This window comes from Pongo abelii, chromosome 8 (assembly GCF_028885655.2).
Source record: "Pongo abelii isolate AG06213 chromosome 8, NHGRI_mPonAbe1-v2.0_pri, whole genome shotgun sequence".
In the NCBI taxonomy this organism is placed as follows: Eukaryota; Metazoa; Chordata; class Mammalia; order Primates; family Hominidae; genus Pongo; species Pongo abelii.
The window spans coordinates 105,234,141-105,247,331 of record NC_071993.2 but is presented as its reverse complement, the minus strand read 5'-3'; positions in this window follow the sequence as shown (position 1 = coordinate 105,247,331).

Sequence of the window (13,191 nt, the reverse complement as noted above, 5' to 3'; positions counted from 1 at the left end):
AAAGCCAGTTAAAATAAAAGGTTTAAACAATATCCAGAGTGTCATAACACCCAAAATGTCTAGGTTTTGATGAAAAATCACTCATCATGCTGAGAACCGTGAAGCTCTCCAACTAAATGAAAAGGGCCATCAGGAGATACTAACACTGAAATATCACAGATGTTAGAATTTTCTGACAATGATTTTAAAGCAGCCATCATAAAAATGTCTCCACAAATGATTACAAACACAGTTGAAACAAATAAAAAAAGAAAACAGTCTTAGCAAAAAAATAAAAAGCCTCAGAGGAGGAAAAATAGAAAACATAAAGAAGAACCAAAAGGAAATTTTAGAACATAAAAATACAATAACCAAAATTTGAAATCTCAATGGATGAGCTTGAGAACAGTATATAGGAGACAAAGGAAAGAATCAATGCATTAAGAGATAGAGAAATAGATATTAACTAATCTAAACAATATACAGAAGATAGACTTAAAAAAAAAGAAGAAGAAGAATGAGCAAAGCCTCAGGGAACTGTAGGACTGTAACAAAAGATTTAACATTCACCATTCTTGTCATCAGAGTTCTGGAAGCAGAGGGGAAAACAGGGCCTGAAAAAGCATTTGAAGAAATAGTTGCTGAAAATTTTCTAAATTTGGCAAAATACATAAACCTCTAAATTCAAGAAGATGAATAAATCCCAAATAGGATAAAGCCAAGTACCTCCATACCAAGATACATCATAGTCAAAGTTCTGAAAACCAAAAGCAAGGAAAATTATTGAAAGCAATGAGAGAGACATGATATCTTACCTATAGGGGAAAACAATTTGAATGACAAAGGATTTCTCATCAGAAATCATGGAGGCCAGTAAGAAATGGCACATTCTGAAGACAGAAAATAACTAAAACAAAAAAACTGTCAACCCTAAATTCTGTATCAGTCAAAAAAGTCCTTTAGGAATGGAGGGGTAATCAAGATATTTTCAAGTGAAGTAAAACAGAGAATTTGTTGCCAGGGGACCTATTCTAAAAGAATGGCTAGGAGTAATTTTCTTAACAGGGAGGAAATAATAAAAAGAAGAAATTTTGGAATGTCAGAAAGAAAGAAAAAGAAAAAGAAAAGTAAAGAGATGAATAAATGCCCATTTTCCTTCTGTTCTTGAGCACATCCATTGAGATTTCAAATTTTGATTACTGTATTTTTATGTTCTGAAATTTCCTTTTGGTTCTTCTTTATATTTTCTAATTTTTTCTCTGAAGCTTTTTATGTCTTTGCTAAAACTGTTTTCTTTTTCATTTGTTTCAACTGTGTAATCATTTGTTGAGACATTTTTATAATGACTGCTTTAAAGTCTTTGTCAGAAAATTCTAACATCTGTGATATTTCAGTGTTAGTATCTCCTGAAGGTCTTTTTCATTCAGTTTGAGGGCTTTCTGATTCTCAGTATAATGAGTGATTCATCAAAGCCTAAAAATTTTGGGTACTATGTTATGACACTCTGGATACTGTTTAAACCTTTCGTTTTAACTGAGTTTCTCTGATACTGCTCCATCAGGGGAAGAGTGGCATCATTTGTTACTGCTAGGTGGGGGTATAAGTCCAGGTTCCCCATCCAGCAAAACACTGTTTTGGTTATAAATATTTAAGACAATTACAAATGGGGGAGGGGAAAGAGACATAAAAGGAGATTTGGTTCCCCAGTTCACTCTAACTTGGAAAATGGCAATACCAGTAGACTATAATGAATTAGGTATATATAATGTAATACCTAAAACAATCATTTAAAATAGCTTTGCAAACAGATACACTGAAAAACTGTATAGATTAATCAGCACTGAATTCTAAAACATGTTCAATTAAAAAGACAAGAAACAAATGTATAAGCAAAAAACAGAGAGAACAGAAAACAAAAATAAAATGGCAGACTTAAGCACAGATTTATCAATAATTACATTGAATGTAAATGGCCTAAATATACCAATTAAATTGCAGAGGCTGGCAGAGTAGATTTAAAAACATGACATAACTATTATATATTCTGTCTACAAGAAACTTCAAATATAACAGTATAGGGAGGTTAAAAGTAAATGATAGAAAAAGACATATCATGCAAGAATTAATCAAAAGAAAACAGGAAAGGCTACGTTATAATCAGATACAGTATATTTCAGAGCAAAGATAATGACCAAACACAGACAGGGACATTGCATAGTAATAAAAGGGTCAATCCACTAAAAAGACATAGCAGTCCTAAATATGTATGTGCAGACCACAGAGCTGAAAAATACATCAGGCAAAAACTGACAGAACTGAAATAAAAAATAAATAAATCCACAATTATAGTTGGAAACATTAACATTCCTCTTTTAATAATTAATAGAACAACTAGACAGCAAATCAACAGGATGTAGAATTCAACAACACCATCAGCCAACAAGATCCAATTGACATTTTTAGAACACTTCACCCAACAACCCAATAACAGCAGAATACACATTATTTTCTTTTTATGTCATGCATTTTTTTCCATAGGTTATTGGTGAAAGGTGGTGTTTGGTTACATGAGTAAGTTCTTTAGCAGTGATTTGTGAGATTTTGGTGCATCTATCACCTGAGCAGTATACACTGCTCTCTATTTGTAGTCTTTATCCTTCACTCCCTTGCCACTCTTTCCCCCTGAGTCCCCAGTTCATTGTGTCATTCTTATGCCTTTGCATCCTCATAGCTTAGCTCCCACTTATGAGTGAGAACATATGATGTTCGGTTTTCCATTTCTGAGTTACTTCATAATAGTCTCCAGTCTCATCCAGGTTGCTGTGAATGCCATTAACTCATTACTGTTTACAGTTAAGTAGTATTCCATCATATATATATATATATATATATATATATATATATATATATATATACCACAGTTTCTCTAACCACTCGCTGATTGATGGCCATTTGGGTTGGTTCCAGGTTTTTGCAATTGTGAATTGTGCTGCTATAAACATGTGTGTGCAAGTGTCTTTTTCGTATAATGACTCCTTTTCCTCTGGGTAGATACCCAGTAGTTGGATTGCTGGATCAAATAGTAATTCTACTTTTAGTTCTTTAAGGAATCTCCACACTGTTTTCTGTAGTGGTTGTACTAGTTTACATTCCCACCAGCAGAGAATACACATTATTTTCAAGTGTCCCTGGAAAGTATATCAAGTTAGACCACGTCCTGGACCATAAAACAAAACTAACAGGCTGGTCACGGGGCTCATGCCTGTAATCCCAGCACTTTGGGAGGCCGAGGTGGGCAGGTCACAAGGTCAGGAAATCGAGACCATCCTGGCCAACATGGTGAAACCTCATCTCTACTAAAATACAAAAAATTAGCTGGGCATGGTGGCATGCACCTGTAGTCCCAGCTACTCGGGAGGCTGAGGCAGGGGAATCACTTGAGCCCAGGAGGTGGAGGTGGCAATGAGCCAAGATCACGCCACACTGCACTCCAGCCTGGTAACAGAGCAAGACTCTGTCTCAAAAACAAAAAACAAACAAAACAAAACAAAACAAAAACCTAAACAAATTTAAAATAATTTAAATCATACAGAGTGTGTTATCTGACCACAATGGAATCAAATGGAAATCAATAAAAGAAATATAACTGAAAAACATCCAAACACTTGGAAATTAAACAACAAACTTCTAAATAATTCATGGGTCACAGAAGAAGTCTCAAGGGAAATTTTAAATGCTTTGAACTGAATGAAAATGAAAATACAACATATCAAAACTTGTGAGACAGAGATAAAGCAGTGTTGAAAGGAGAATGTACAGCACTAAATGCTTACATTAAAAAAGAGGGAAAGTCTCAAATTAATCATCTAATTTCCCACTTTAAGCAGATAAAAACACAAAATAAACAATAAACACTGTTTTAACAGAAGAAAGAAATAATAAAGATATGAGCAGAAATCAATGAAATTAAAAACAAAAACAATAGAGAAAATCAATAAAACAAAAAGCCAATTCTTCCAATAGATCAATAAAATTGACAGTCCTCTATCAAGACTGACAAAGAAAAAGAGAGAAGACGCAAATTACTGGTATCAGGAATGAAGTAAGGGATATAACTAAAGACCCTGCACGCATCAAAAGGATAATGAAAGAGTACTATAAATAACCCTACACACATAAATTTGACAACTGAAGTGAAATGGACCTGCAGCTAACATCCATATATAATGGTCAAAGACTGAAAGCTTTTCCCTTAAGATTGAGAGCAACACGGGGATGTTCGCTGTCCTTCCTTCTCATCCTAAATACTGGAGGGCCTGGAAAGTGCAATCAGGCAAGGAAAAGACATGAAAGGCACACGAGTGGGAAAACTGAAATAAAACTTTCCAGTCACAGATAACACGCTTTTCTATGTAGAAAAGTCCAAGGAAAATACAAGTTACTAGAAATGAATTTAACAATTTCACAGAAAATATATAGTCAATACAAAAGAAGTAGATTGTATTTTTATGTACTAGCAATAACCAATCAGAAATTTTTAAAAATTTTAAGCACCATTTACAATATTACCAAAAATACTCAGGCATAAATCTAAAAAAATTATGTTTCGTGTGGAATCTTTATGCTGAAAACTACAAATCACTGATTAAAGAAATCAAATACCAAACTTTGTTCATGAATTGGAAGACCCAATTTTCTTAAAATGTCATCTCTCCTCAAACTCATCTATAAATTCAGTGTAATCCCAATGAAAATCCCAGCAGGTTTTTTTTTTTAAGAAATTGACAGGCTGAAATATATATATGGAAAGACATTCTAAAATGTATATGGAGGCTGGGCGTGGTGACTCACGCCTGTAATCCCAGCACTTTGGGAGGCTGAGGTGAGCGGAACATTTTGGGTCAAGAGTTCAAGACCAGCCTGGCCAACATGGCAAAACCCCATCTCTACTAAAAATACAAAAACTAGCTGGGCGTGGTGGTACATGCCTGTTGCCCCAGCTACTCGGGAGGCTGAGGCAGGAGAATTGCTTGAACTCAGGAGGCAGAGGTTGCAGTGAGCCAAGGTTGCACCATTGCACTCTAGCCTGGGCAACAGAGTGAGACTTTGTCTTAAAAATAAATAAATAAACAAATAATAAAATATATATGGAAAGGCAAAGGAGCTAGAATAAACAAAGCAATTTTGAAAAAGAACCAAGTTGGAGGACTCACACTATCTGATGTAAGACTTACATGGAACTATAATAACCAACATGGTGTGATACTGGTGAAAAAACAGGCCATAGGCCAGTGGAACAGAATAGAGTACAGATGGCACACTGTAGCACAGGGCGGAGTCAGGCACTTTCCTCATTACGGAGGAAAGGTAGCACGGTTCTGTGCCTCGAGAGGTGGCAGCTTTAGGAGCTGCTAACCCCCTGGCGTGGACAGCAGCATTTTTTTGCAGCCACAAATACCTGAAAAGTTTTTTTACAAAGCTTCTTAGGTAATGCACATCAAGGGTTGGGGAGGGGAGGGTGCAAGGCTGGGTGGGAAGATTATGGAAGATGCTGCAATCTAACCATGGCTTACAGCCTGCTTTATGAGTACATGTTGGCCACCCTTGAAAACTCCTAGATGCAAACTGAGTGAGAATTTGATTGGAGCAGTGGGTGGGGGGCATCGTGCTAGAAGCACTCTCCAAATAATAGAGACAAGAACCCGGAAAATATGGCCATTATCGTTAGTGTGACCCCAGCACTGTCCTGGAGCCTGGGAAACTTGGGTTATGTTGACTTTTCTGGACCCCCAAAGTGGCTACATAAATCATGGGTGCTCAATAAATATGTGCTGAATGAATAAGTGAATGAATGATCTCATCTATACAAATAGATTTCACTGGTTTATGTAATTCATATAGTGATATGAACATAATCCCTGACTTAAACCAAGGGCAGGAACCGGGTCTTTCTCTCTTGGTGTCCCCATAGTGCTAGTCAAGTGTTTTCTGTACAGATACGATGGCTCCATGCCCAAGACTTAGCACAGAGCAACACCCACCTTGAATGAGACACATTCACCTATTAGCTCTGATGTAAGAATCCTTGCCAGAGGCCTAAGGCGTTACCCCAAGTTCCCGTCACACCACCTCACCACAGTGACAGCAATTCAGAGTGCTGGCAGGCAGAAGATTGTGCTCATTAATTGGTAATGAAGAGGAAATTATTTCTCCTCCGAAGTTATGTTTCTGCTGATATCTTGGTGAAATTCCTTCTTTCCCACCTTGTTTATTAGTATGAAATGCTAAAAAGAGACATCATTTATCTACATTTTTTTCTGGATGGATCAGTCAACACTTTAGAGGTCAAGCTGTCCTAAGAAAAGTGGTTTTCAGTTAATGGCTAGGAAATGAAGCTTTTCTTGTCCTTTCTGAGCAGTCTTCTTCTTCTTCTTCTTCTTCTTCTTCTTCTTCTTCTTCTTCTTCTTCTTCTTCTTCTTCTTCTCCTTCTCCCTCTCCCTCTCCCTCTCCCTCTCCCTCTCCCTCTCCCTCTCCCTCTCCCTCTCCCTCTCCCTCTCCCTCTCCTTCTTCTTCTTCTTCTTCTTCTCCTTCTTCTTCTTCTTTTTTGTAAACAAATCAACAACTTTGCAGTTTTTGGCCACAAAGACGTATCCAGAATGGTCTATGATGAAGAATGATATATCCAGAAAGGCCCAAGACTAAGAATTATCTCTGCAACTCTGGATCCACTGTGAATTATGAAAGCCAGAACCAACTCCAAGAAGAAGCAGAAGGCATTTGTAACAGGCTCCGGGTCTCTTCTGCCTGCCCAGAGCTGTGCATCAATGACACCTTTTGGCCAGCTAGTCTCCAGGAAGATCTCAGACTTCAGTCTGATGTTCACAGTGGCACTGACTTTTGTGTTGTTGAACAGATGTTGAAATTCCCATCATGCAGGAAGATTCTGTCAGAATCTAGATGTTGGCCTGACCTCCCCTTCCTGACCCAGCAGAAGTAGGGCCCCCTGAAGACAACAAGAGGAATTCCCACTACCACAATGATGGGCTCCTTGGGGAAATGGAGGTCCTTATAGAACTCTAAGCAGGACATGGCTCTCCCACTCCACCATGAAGAAGTTGGAATCCATTTGGAAATAACTGGGATGTAGAAGGCCGTGCTTCCCAAAAACTGTGCTTCCCCAAAACTCAGCCTGACATCTGTGGAAGAGGTTCCTCAGAATGCAAGAGGGCCCCTGCCTGCCAGACAGGTCTGGGACTCCAAGGAGAATGGCACCTGCAGGGCTCCAGACTCTGTCAGACCAAACATTGTCCAAAGATGTGGTCTAGAAAAAAGGTTCTCAGATGGTAGCAGGCATTAGAATTATCTGGAGGATGTGTTAGAACACAGATGCTGGGCCCCATCGCCACCAGGTTTCTGATTCAGTGGCTCTGCGGTGGGGCCTAAGAATTGGCGTTTCAAACACAGTCCTGGGCCATGCTGATGTTGCTGATCCAGGACCACACTCGAAGAGCCACTGGACTAGAAGTGGGGGTTGCTCTGCTGCCCTCCTTCTCTGTCTGGTGGCATCTGAACAGGCTCTTCAGACTCAGCCCTGGCTTCTGATAGGGCTTGTCCTTCTCTCCACCCTGAGTCCTGATTTCTGGCTTGGTCTTTGATAAGACTTTGATGCCAATGGCTCTACATCTCGCTCCTGGCTCTCTAGCTCTGGTCTTGGCTCAGGTTCTGCTTGATCCAGGGATCTCCCTTGACCTCTGTGTCAGGTCCCCTGCCTCTCTGCCCCTCCAAGTCAGGTCAAGGGAATTCCCCACCAGGACAGCTCTTGGCTATCCCTTCCCGGTTCCTGGAAGCTAAAGATGAGCTGGTTACATGAAAGTTAACCTTTGGAATCTGTCAGTCCCAGTCTTAAATGATCATACATGCTGGCTTGTAGATAAAACCAATTCCTAACAAAGAGTCTTTAAAATGTTTACAAAGCTCTACATCAACAAACCAAAATGCAAGATAATACAAGACCGGGTCAGGCATTACGGCTCACACCTGTAATCCCAGCACTTTGGGAGGCCGAGGCGGGCGGATCACTTGGTATCAGGAGTTCGAGACCAGCCTGGCCAACATGGTGAAAACCCATCTCTACTAATAATACAAAAATTAGCCGGGCACAGTGGCATACACCTGTAATCCCAGCTACTCAGGAGGCTGCAGCAGGAGAATCGCTTGAACCTGGGAGGGGAAGTTTGCAGTAAGCCAAGATCACACCACGTCACTCCAGTCTGGGTGACAGAGCAAGACTCCATCCAAAAAAAAAAAAAAGAAAGAAAGAAAAAGAAAAGAAAAACTAAGATAATACAAGACTGAAGATATCTGTGTTAAGTTCATGCGTACCTCTCTTTAATCAATACCTCTGTTCCTGAAATTATTTCCCATGGAATATCTCAATTAATTCCAGACATAATTCACAAATAGTGGATTTAGGGTTGGGATTGGCTCCTAACACTTAAGCATTGTGTCACTGACTATTTGGCTATGCCCCCAAATAGTCAGTGATCTTCCCAAAGGGGCCAAGAAGAGGCAAAACCCTGGGCTAGGAAGAACATTGTTCTCCTGCGAAGAGAATGTCGTAGCCTGCAAAGTTCCCAGGCTAGCCCACTAAGGCCTGTTGACCTCATCTGCCATGGGAGATGCAATACAGTTACTACACCAGTGGCTTTAAAGGACCCAGGAAAACAGCATAGAATAAGAAATGTCTTTTAATTTAACTTGTCTGGTGTTGCTTAAGGAAAAAGGGGTTCAATTACTGGCAAGTGAGAAGGTCGGTGCAGACTTGCATGAGGTCCTGAAGGGACCTCCGGGGCTGTGTGGCTGTGGCACTGAGTCTTCATTCTGCCTCATTTCCCCCCAGAACTTATGACTTTAATTTACCTGAATAGAAGCACATCCAGGCGCTGCGCCTTTGTCCCGCTGCTGAGACAGGGAAAGCGGGGGTCTGCAGGTGGCATTGGGGGTGGAGGGGGAAGAGGAAAATTGGCAGGGGGAGATATATTCTTAAGGGAACTGGAGAGGGGTTGGAGGTGAGTTTAGAAAGCGTGTGTGACCAGGAGGGAGAGTGGGGAAGGAGAGAGAGGGTGGGGAAGGCAGCAGGGCAGGAAGAGGTCCTGAGGGGAGAGAGGAAGAGCAGGAGGAGGAGGAGGAGGAGGAGGAGGAGGAGGAGGAGGAGGGGGTGGGGAGGAGGAGGAGGAAGAGCAGGAGGAGGAGGAGTAGGAGGAGGAGGGGGTGGGGAGGAGGAGGAGGAAGAGGAGGAGGAGGAGGGGGAGAGGAGAGCCAGGACACCGAGCTTCCCCAGGCAAGGAGTTACGTATGAGAAATGGGGTGACAGCATGTGTCTTCCTGAGGGGCAGGAAGAGACTCTGGGGAAGAAATGTGCGTTTAGCGATTGATCTTACAGAGTCCAAACATCTCTGGGAATTTAGGGCATTTGTGCTGGGATTCCTGGAGGTGGAAGTGGGGAATCTGAGTCCTATTCTCTGCCTTTCAGCAGCTTACAGCTTATTAAACTCCTTCCTGTCCCCTCACCCCAACCCCCTCATCAGTTCCTGTCCACCCCACCTTCTACAAAAAGGTATGACTGTGAAGAGTTAAACCAGCTCAGGACAGTACCTGGCAAGATTAAGATTCCTGTAGCCCAACTCTAACCAAATCCCACTCCTACCCCAACACTTTCGAAAGCTGCAGCGGCCCCTCCTACCTGCCAAGCTAAGGCCCTTGCTTAGGTGGCTCACAGCTCTCTAAAGGTAACCTGGCTGGGCTGCTCCCTCTTCAACCCTCTCCCTGCCAGCATCTTCGACCTGAGCCCATACCAAATGCCTCTGCCTTCCTCTCCCGCCTCGCCCACGCCCCGCACTGGGGGCATCCTCTCCCCTCTCTCAGCCACGGAGCATTGTATGTGACCCTAAGGAGGCTGAGTGACTGAGTAGCCCCCTCACTCTCCCCCAGGGCCCACCTCTGAGCCACATTCCCACCTTCACGTCACATCCTCTGCCCGCCCCATACACACATACACACAATCCCACTTCCGTGCTGCCCTTAGACCTGGGCAAGGGTCCCTGCTCTGGTCCTCCTGCTACAGAGGGCATCACCGTGGCTCTTGTCAATTATGCCCCCCACCCCCGCCCTGTCACAGGGCAAGGAACTTCCACTCGATTTCCAAACCCATGCTCTTGGAATTCTTTGCCCAGGAGGCCAGAGCCCACTTCTAGCCCTTCCTCTTGAGTGCGGCCTGTGCCTGTGCCAGAGTGTGCACCCAGTCACGGGGCAGCCACAGGACAGCTGTCTGTGGGAGGTCTGCACAGAGCCGAGGGTGTTGCATGTCTTTGTCACAGCAGAAGGCCCCTTGCTGTGTGGGATGGGACAGAATATGGTGCAGAGGGGCGCACCAGGGTGCAAGACCAGAGGCAGACACTCTTGTCATAGTGTGTTCCATATAGAACTCCGAGAAGTGGAAAGTTCTGAATGCAAACCTGACCTTCCAGGTCTTTCCAAAGGTGTATTTGTCAAGGTAGGAGGATAGAACATGATTGACTTAACAATGGATTCATTTGGTTGATGGCTTTAAAATACTTGACTCATGGCATAAGGCCTCCCTTGAGTCTTGCCCTGGGCCCTGCAAATGCTGGGGTGGGCCTGTCCAGCTCCAAACTTGATTGACTTATGCGGGGTTTCTGAAGCTTTCACAGAATAGGGGAGAGGGTGACTTTGCCTATCACAAACCCAAACTTCCTAGAATTTCTTTTTAACCAGCTCTGCTCTTCTCCCAAATTTCCTCTCCTTACTGCAACCAGCTCATCTCTCCTTTCTCCCTAGAAACCATATCCTTGACTAGCCCCTCCAGCCTTCCTAGATCCACCCTCCCCACTCCCCCAACTTCATGATCTTACAACACCCCCTCAGCTCCCATCCTCTCTCTGAACAAAAGCCCTGTTCCTGGATAAACAGCTCTCAATAAAGGAGAAGCCGCTCCTTGGCCAAAATGGCTTGTTCTCCCCATTTGTCCTACTTTCTGTTATCACAATCTACGTTCCATCAAGCTATGTCTTTGAGTCATCTCTCTCACTAGACAGTGAGCTCCTTGAGGGCAAACACTGTCTCTGGTTTGGCTCTGTGACTTTTCCGGCACCTTCTACTTTGAGAGCATTCATGCAAGTTTTCATGGGAGATATCATGGAGGAGTTGGAATCTGAGTTAGGCCTGAAGGGTAGGTAGAATATGGAAAATGAAGTGAGTAGAGGCAACAGGAGATTCTTCCTCTCCTGTGGGCAGTAATGAGCAATTAAAGATTCTCGAGGTAGAGCAAGACAACACTTTAGAAAGACTGACGTCAGGAACAGTGAGATGCAGGGAAAAACTGAGAGCAATTTGGGGCTGTTGCCACAGCACTGAATGTTAGAGGAGGTAGGAATGCAATGGCAGGACAAATAGATGCAGGAGGCAGTACCTTAGGCACAGCGAAATAACTTACCCGAGGCCACACAATTCAGAAGCAGAGATAGAACTCAGGTTGCCCAGTTTTAAAGCTGTATAATTTCCTCCATACTGAGTCACAGAGGAGATGAGGCTAGAACTGAGTCCTGAAGGCTGCTCAGGAGGAAGTTTGCCAGCAGGCATGGGCACTGGGCACTCCACCAGGGTCACTACTAGGTTCACCCAGGTGCACCCTGGAGGCCACCACTTTCTGCAGGAGATTTTGGCCTTCCCACTTGGGAGGAAAGTACAGACTCTGACTTAGGCAGGAAGGGAGGGTTGAGAAGCACCCCATGGGGAAGAGATTCATGTTAGCTCCTTTCCCTGGGAGGAGGCAGGGAGAGGTGATGCTTACACACCCAAGTCCCTGGGTACTGGCTGAGGGATGAGGGGAGCTGTGGTAACTCCAGACACCTGCATGGTGCTTCACGGCTTCCACAGCATCGTAAAGTGTTATTCCTGACCACCCCACTTTCCCCCCCTCTACCCAGTGTATCAGATCCACCTTCCAAGGCACTTCTGGGAAGGCTTCAAATCTCAGACTTCCCTGCTCGGCATCCACACAGCCCTGTGCTTTTGCTGTCATTGATCACTTGCTCCTGTCTGCAGATTACAGCTGTGTGATATCAGCCAAGTCACTTAACCCCTTTGTGTCCCAGTTTCATTGTGTAAACAGGAGATGATGAAAGCATTGTCCACTGGTTTTTCGACCCCAGCCAGCCATGATGATGATAATGGTGATGATGCCTTGTCCTGCTGGTTGATTGTGGCTCTGGCTCCCCCACCACTCTGCAAATTCCTTGAGGACAAGATAGGAAGCACCTCTGGCTTGTCTGTATCGCCTTGGGGACCAGAAACCGGCACACACTACTAGGTCCATTTATTCAATCCGTGAGCACTTCTGGAGCACTTGCTATGTGCCAAGCTCTGTGACAGGATCTGGGTTTAGAGATAAATAAGAAGCTCGGGGGTGGGTGGGGGTGCCCAGAGTTAAGGCAGACACAGACCATTATATAAAGAGTGCGGAGAGGGTCACAGGCTCTGGGCTGAGGCCTGGTGAACATATCCAGGCAGGAGGGAAGAAGAGGGCGTTCTCAATCAAATCAAAGCTGATTGAGACGAATCCAGTGGTCCCATCTGACCCCTACAGCAATCACATTTAAGGATGAGGAGATGACAACTCAGCCAAGAAAATCCCACTGCTAGTACGCCATGGGCTGGGGCTGGGACCAGAGCCCCTCACTTTTCAGGGTTGGGGGCTCACAGTGCATGCCTTAGAGATCCCCACTTCCACTGCTTCCCAGCCTTGGCCTCTGCCCAGAGTTGTGCAAATTAAAGGACTTCCGGGCAACATCCATTCATTCCCTGGGCTCTGTCCTCCGACAGCCCCTGTGCTCCAGGGTATTTTTAGTTCTGGGCAGCCAGGCCTGGTGAGTGATTGGCAGCAGGCAGAGCCCACGTTTCCAAACCCTCTGTGTTGCTTCTGGCTCAGCATGAGAGGTGGCTGGGCCCTAGGAGGGGGCTTAGGCATACCTGGCGCCCAAGCCCACAGCTGCCTCATTGTCCCTGGGGGAGGAGCTGGGCTGCTGCCACTGACCCGAGGCTGGGAGCATTCTTTCCTGCTGATTCATCACCAGGAATGTTTTGGGCCCAGCTGGGGTGGGGCAGGGGCACTGGGGGGACATCTTGGACATGGGT